The 7,212-nt window shown below is 37.6% G+C and overlaps 1 long non-coding RNA gene across 1 annotated transcript; it reads right to left on the bottom strand.

Annotated features, from left to right (window-relative positions):
- Positions 1 to 1,172: 1,172 nt before the first annotated feature.
- LOC125561382 lies at positions 1,173 to 3,635 on the bottom strand. The gene is made up of 2 exons (XR_007307411.1): positions 3,284 to 3,635; positions 1,173 to 3,147 (listed from the first exon to the last, which is right to left on the bottom strand). It is a non-coding gene; the product is annotated as an uncharacterized LOC125561382 (long non-coding RNA).
- Positions 3,636 to 7,212: the final 3,577 nt, after the last annotated feature.

The following is a 7,212-nucleotide window of genomic DNA, read 5'->3' as shown; positions in this document are numbered from 1 at the left end:
CCAATGATGGAACTTCTTATCGAGGGTATCAAGGAAATCAGAAAGATTTAGGAAATTTCTATTCACACTTCAAATAAGAAGTGGAAAAGAGAGAAAGAATGAGGGGAGTCTGGGATCTTGTTAAACTCCTTTTCAGTTAGATAAACACAATTTGAAAGAAGTGAAGAATTTTGAACGAGGAGGTTAGAGTGTTCATGAGTTGAATTATAAAGAGAAAAATAAAGTCAGTGCTGTCTTCAAAGTGATTTAAAGGAAATGTTTCAGAATTGCAGAACAAGGATTCATCCGAGGTTGAGAGTTTGACATAATTGGCGCATGTAAAAGGATGGGTCCACTAATGACATATGTCACAGAGGATAGCTCTGTGAGTATCAGAGACAAAGAATTTGCAAACAGTGCAAGCAGATTTTTTTCTGGCATAATGATAAAGTAATAAAATTAATTTATAATTGACTTCTACTTAAATATCTATCATAACATATTAATACTTATAATAAATAATACTTTTATATTATTTTAATTAGTATTTATTTAGAGTTCAGACATTTGAAAAAGATTTTAAATGAAAGAGATTGATGTCAGGGAGTAAAAAGAATAATAAATTATTTCAAGAAATATAAAAGTCAAATAGACTTATTGTCTGATGTATTTCGAGAGAGCTTTCTTGCACTCAGATGTAGAGGAGGGTCGGAAGTGTATAACCCTAGTCTATGATCCATACTTTGGCCACAATGCATTTGGGAACAGAACAAATGTATATTAAACCCAGCATTGGCTTGTCTCAGGTGGCGTCTGTTCTTCAGCACATTGACTTTATTATGTCTGGTGAAACAAACAATTATAGGCCGGATGATGGAAGATTTTCGACCTACTCGGTGGGAAGTCATTTGGTGACAGGGAAACCCCAAGCTGTTGTTGAAAAAATATGCCTTGGCATCAGTATCCTTGTTAAGCTTCTTTTTAAGCTTCAATAAACTCTGTTAATATTTTAGACACAAACTTTCACCTTTCACCTGATATTAATTTTGTTATTGTTATTATTATTTTACTTTCTGTTTTTTTTGTTAATACCGACGGTACGTGAATTAAGGCGGTACGAAAGGCAAACAAGTCAAATACGTGCTCAAATTACCCTAAATTACAAGTTACGTTTATTAGGCCACTTTTGCAAATAAAAGATTAAAACTTCTATAACAAACAGATACATTATCCAACTTCATGACGAAATTGTCATTTTACTCATATCTAAAACAAATCCCAGGAATTCGGCTAATTAACGAAGGCGGTCAATTAAGCCGAAAATGCCTTTTTTTGCTCTAGAGCAAACGCGTTTCAATGTAACCCAATATAAATTCAGGATATAATACCTAAGGTTTTTTTTGGATAATGGGCATGACTGAGTGAACACGCAGAAACCTTCGCTCCGTAAAATGTTTTGAATTTGACGCTATTTCTTTATGGACGCCTTTTAGGGCTTTGCTAAAAGAAAAAATAGAAAGGTCACTGACAGACTAGGTTCGGAGGATTCTGAAAATAAAAGCCTTGACGCCAAAAAGTTAAAGGGAAACAGAAGAGGACAAGGTGTTTGAGGCCTTGAACATGGCTGCCGGCATTGCAAGCACACTAGACCTAATACTCTCCCGGCTCACAGTTATTGAGACCAAAGTGGAAGGCATAGAAAAAAAGGTGGTAGCAGTCGATGAGAAGGTAAACTCTATACAAGGGAAAGTCGAAGCATTGGAGGGATTTATTAGAAAAACCAATGCATAAGTTATAGAAATCGACAAGGGACTACAACACATGAACACAGAAGTAGAGTCACTGAAGAGCGAGTTGAGCCGCGTTAAGGGTGTACTGACATCTGTTGCTAAGGAAAAGTGAATATAGCATAAAAGCCTTGTAGAAAGTCATAAGGGTCTGATATTTGCCAAGTTGACCACGACAAGTGTGCTGACTATTATGATGTTACCCCGTGACGTTATAATGTGACATCATAGATACAGATAAAAGCAAATATTTCAAGTAAAATTGCTCTAAAACAAATATTGAATATGTTTATGAATGTTGAGGGATGGATGCATTAAGCCAAGCATGCGTTTTAGAAATGATTGAGAAATTTTTTTTTTATAATTTTTCAAAGGTCCTGAAATCCAGATTATTTGATATAATTTTAGTTTCTAACACATTAACGCTAAATCCATGCTTGACCATATGAAGGAGAATTTAATAAAAAGGAATACAGAAAAAAATATTGCGTTTAAAAATAACTTGCAACAAAAAAACTTTTTTTAGAAAAGGCAAAACCGGAATTGAAACAAAGCCAGCGCGTGCTCATTCGGCCTGCTAAGACACACTGATATCTCACATGATGAAATTTAAATTCCACAAATTCCAATGGTGTTTCGTGGTATTTAGACTTCAAAAGAACCATATCCGTCACGTCATGATGAAAATGGAAAAAGTATTTTAAAATTCTGATACAGCGCGTGCTACTTTGAAATAAGATTTTCAATGCGTGCGCGAGCATTCGGTGTTTGCAGCACGCGCAGGTAGTGAAAATTGAACTTTGGCTTCAAAAAGGTTGGCTTGACTAAATCTTCGTTTATGCAAAATATGGGAAATATCATCACCCGAAAAGGCTGAGATCAACTTAAAGTCAATCTTTGGGAACTTGAAACGCATATTTTTGCTTCTTTTACTTCAGGAAAGCTAGGAATGACGAATTCCATGTTATGTATATGCGCGCGCAACACCATCAGCGTAGCAACGTCGTTACTGAGCAACACTAATGTCAGTACACCCTTAAAGAAGCCCACAAGAAAGATATTGAGAATATTCAGAAGGAGGCACTGTACAATGACGTTTATTACAGAAGAGAGAATTTACGGTTTCATGGTATCATAAATTAGTCTTGGGTTTTACAGTAATAACTTTAATAACTGACTATATGACATAAGACTTAATAATTCAACCAACAAGATAAAAAAATTATTAAGATGAGTATAGCCTCAATCCCTCAAATCTTTCATAAACTTGACTTATCCATAGTAGTACTTACTTATAAACTTTACCCGCCCTGGAAGGCAAGAAGTCGACGCCATGCTATTCCCCTTTGTCAACCGCGTGTTACAGAGCCGTAGCCATTTGCTTGAAAGAGATAGGTAAGTTAAGCTTAAAAATAAGTTACTTTGATTATCTGAGTAAAATGATGCTTATTTTTCTGAGATAAAATCGAACGCAAGTCTGTGGTTAGCTGGTATAAACTGGGAATTCGAACACTCACCATATGACTGTATAGCATATCCTTGTTATTCAAAAGATGTCATTCTTCTTTTTAGAAAAACGGCAACCTCAACTCACTCATACTCGCAAGTTTGACCAGTTACACGAAATTCAGCGGGAGATGGAGCACAGACTTATGGGTAGAGTTTAAGACCAAGACCCTCTCGGGCACAGGAATCCCAACAGTAAGATTACCGCTGATTACTGTAGTTGTTATCCTATGATATTCCTTTGTGACCTCAACGCAATCTAGCACAAGAAAATAGGTGAGACATTTTTTGTTAAATTTTAGCCTGTGTACGCAGGCCAGTAGCCAGAGAGGGTTCGGGGGGCTCGGACGAACACCCCGCACGGCTTGAAGGTCCGCTCAGAACAAACAAAAATACATAACGTTTGGCTGGAGATATACCGTGCCAGGGGCTCATAAGTAGGGGCAATCAACTTCCTCACATTCTTGTATTATATAGGTGTCACGGCGTTGCCTAGGATCAGGCTATTTTTAGACGCGCGGATAAGCCAACCAGGTGCGACCTTGGTGCTAACGTTTTGGCCTCCCCGTTTTGGCTTAGCTCAACTGCACGCGCAGTCTCAGACAAAAAGCTATGTTTTCGCTTCGGTCTTTGACTTTTTTTGCTCTCTTCTTCAATGATGAATCCAACTTTACCTACGAATTTAAATTTTGGCTTGCAATTCTTATGTTGAACAAAAACAAAAAAAAACGACGGATGATAAATATTCTTCCTACTGAAATTTGCGCGTTGAGCAGCTAGGATCATAAATAAAATTGGATGTATCAGTTTACCTCATTATTATGCAAAATGGCAGCCATAGCCGCGGCGAGAGAGCCACGCAGAAAACGTTCTCCTGTCGGTCGAATAATACTCCTACCTATGATTTATTGCGTTTACTGCATGCTAGAGGAACCCGGACGCCTTGTTGTAAAAACGAATCAGTGCGATCGTGGCGAGAAAATATTTATTTCAAGATTTACGGCCAACGTCACTCAAAATTTCGCCCTCATGTGTGCCCGATCGAAGAAAGTTGGGATTTTCGTTAGGTCCGGACGGTGTCAGAAAAAAAAGGAAATACATCGACAGAATCTACAATAGTTTTTCATCATTTTGATGCTTTGAACAAGCGAATACCTCGCGGGTACCCCATGGGTACCCCGCCATTTAGTTTTTGTTTACATTTTCGCAAGTTACATGCTGTATCATGGAATCTCACGTCCAGTACCTGAGAGCGTGTTTGAGGTAACTCGCATACATCAAAGTCGCAGAAGAAAGGTAGCCGACTAAAACAAGCAAGAAGCAGAGTTTTAGTAAACCTTTTTTGTCTTGTCTTTTCGTTTTGGTTGGGGTGCTACAGTAGCCGTTGCGAATAAAAATAATCGATGAAATTGAAAGGGACTGGCCTAGTGAGCACATGAGTAGGAGCTTATTTATATGGGATATTTTTTCAAGGGGTATGCTCTTGAGATACATGACATGTGGAATTTTCTGCAGTATTCTACAATAAATCATTGTATACCTATCTTATACCATGCTAGATGGCAACTTTTTTTACGTAAATCCAGTGCATGATGCAAAGTTTGAGTGGATACTGCCAAATAAACAAAGCAATTTCTGCCGCATTCTCTTTGGCTTGGTATAAAGATACATGCCTACATTAAAAAAGACTTCTGTATGGGAAGGAATTAGAAGTTTAGTGATTATACATCAAACCCCTGTTATCTTTTATTTTATAAAGATGAAAAATGTTCATGTAAACTAAGTTGCACCCTTTAGTCAAGCGGACAGAATTTCTGTTTAAAAATAGAGAGTTCATGTGGGTATTGACAATTGATCATTCAGTTATATTATTTTGTAATTTTCAAAACATTGTCAGGCTAAAATAGGATGCCTGATTTAATGTAATTTTTAAAATATTGTCAGGCTAAAATAGGATGGCTGATTTAATATCAAAAATATAATTTTTAATGTTCGAAAATGATCCTGTCTGTTGTCCTATATTTTCTGTAGGGCTTTCATGTCTCTATACCTCATTTCTAATGAACACACCCATACAGAGACATATCGGGGTTGTTGGGTTGGTTTTCTGGAGATGATGGTGGCTAGTTTTAATTTCTGGTGCACACATGCTAATCACAGGATCACATAATTCCCTGCTGGAATACGCAACATTGGTGGCACAAAATGATAGAAACAATGCAATCTCAGCATATTTCATTCAAAATCATGATCATTTCTGCTACTTTACCAAACTTTTAGGCCAAAATAATGCAGAATTGTTTCTAGTGTGCACAAGACTTGTAAAATCTAACAATATTTATGAATTTCAGTTAGTTGACATGAAAAATGAAATTTTACCAGGAAGGGTAAGTTATACCAGGGATGTGTAAGGTTATACACTTACACATACTGGTTATACACAAGGAGGGTTGACCAACAATTTAGTAAAGTACTAAAACTATTAGGTCATTGCTTAGAACCTTGGATTTCTTGTTAAAGTTCCTTTTTACACTAGAATACCCTCCTAATTCTAAATACTGTCACACTTGAAAATCTAAATTATGAAAGCTACATTTTGGGTGGGCTGAGAAAGATAAGCTGTTGAAGCAAAAAAAGAATTTAGTGCCCTCCCTCCCTCCCTCCCTCCCTCCCTCCCTCCCTCCCTCCCTCCCTCCCTCCCTCCCTCCCTCCCTCCCTCCCTCCCTCCCTCCCTCCCTCCCTCCCTCCCTCCCTCCCTCCCTCCCTCTCTCGCTCATAATTTTCTATGTTTGGAAATGATTCTGTCTGTTGTCCTGTAATTTCTGTAGGGCTTTCGTGTCTAATGAACACATCCATATTGAGACAGATCCAGGGGTGGAAATGGCGGAGATTTTCATCTGAAGCCATCATATAAGTTAACTGTCACCTAATTTTTCTCATACAGTATGTCTGCTTAATGGTGTCCAGTGGAGCACAATGACTTAAGTAACTTAAGTAAACTTGCACCCAGAATACTTAGGTTGTTCAATTTTAAGCACCCTCTCTCTCGCTTATTTTTTTATAAGTACTTTTATTGTTTGATACATTCACTGTACGCCGTTGTATTTTGATCACACGTGAAACTATTGAGAAAATTATGTAAAATCTCCGGCTTTATAGTAGACCCCTGGTATGAAGTAACTGCCTTGGAGAACAGTTTAAAATAACTTAAATACCTCGTGATTTTGATAGAAAAACAGAGGGGCAAGGTTAGAAGTTCTCTATTTAATTTTGTATCAAGTAAAACTTTTACACTAGTGTTTTAGTTGCTGTACTTAGCTTATTACAACGCATTAGCATCGAGTCGACGGTGCTTCCCGGGTCTGTGTTCAGCGAACTAATAGTGCGTGTTTTTCGATATTGAATGTGGCATATTATTTTCGGGGTGTCAAACAGCTTCAAAGAAACGGTTAGGCTGTATAATCGTACTCCCCTTCGCGCCGCCATTTTTTTTCAAGTGATAGCTTGGCATACAAATACCAAGGGGAAGGGTACTCTGCTGTGATTGGATAATTATTTTATTTACAAAATGCATCCAATTTTAGTTATGATCCTAACTGGCCTCATGTCACTAGCGCGCGCGACCAACGTCAACGTAGCTGATTGGCCCGTTCGTGCGCGCGAGTCTAAAAATAGCCTGATCCTAGGAAACGCCGTGACACCTATATAATGCAGATGATTGTCCCTACTTATGAGCCCCTGGCCGTGCACATAAATATTTTTTTCAATTGGCTATATAAATATTTTCCATAATAATTATCTTTATTATTATCGCTATATGTTAAAAAGCACCCTATTAATAACATTTTAAATACAAAATTGATTACCTAATATAATAAGGCGAGGAGAGGGGTATACCGGAAATTTGGTCCGCTGAAATGGAAAAACGAACCACCCCGCT

Source organism: Nematostella vectensis, chromosome 3, assembly GCF_932526225.1.
Source record: "Nematostella vectensis chromosome 3, jaNemVect1.1, whole genome shotgun sequence".
In the NCBI taxonomy this organism is placed as follows: Eukaryota; Metazoa; Cnidaria; class Anthozoa; order Actiniaria; family Edwardsiidae; genus Nematostella; species Nematostella vectensis.
The sequence above is the reverse complement of the archived record's forward strand: the minus strand, read 5'-3'. Positions and strand labels throughout refer to the sequence as shown.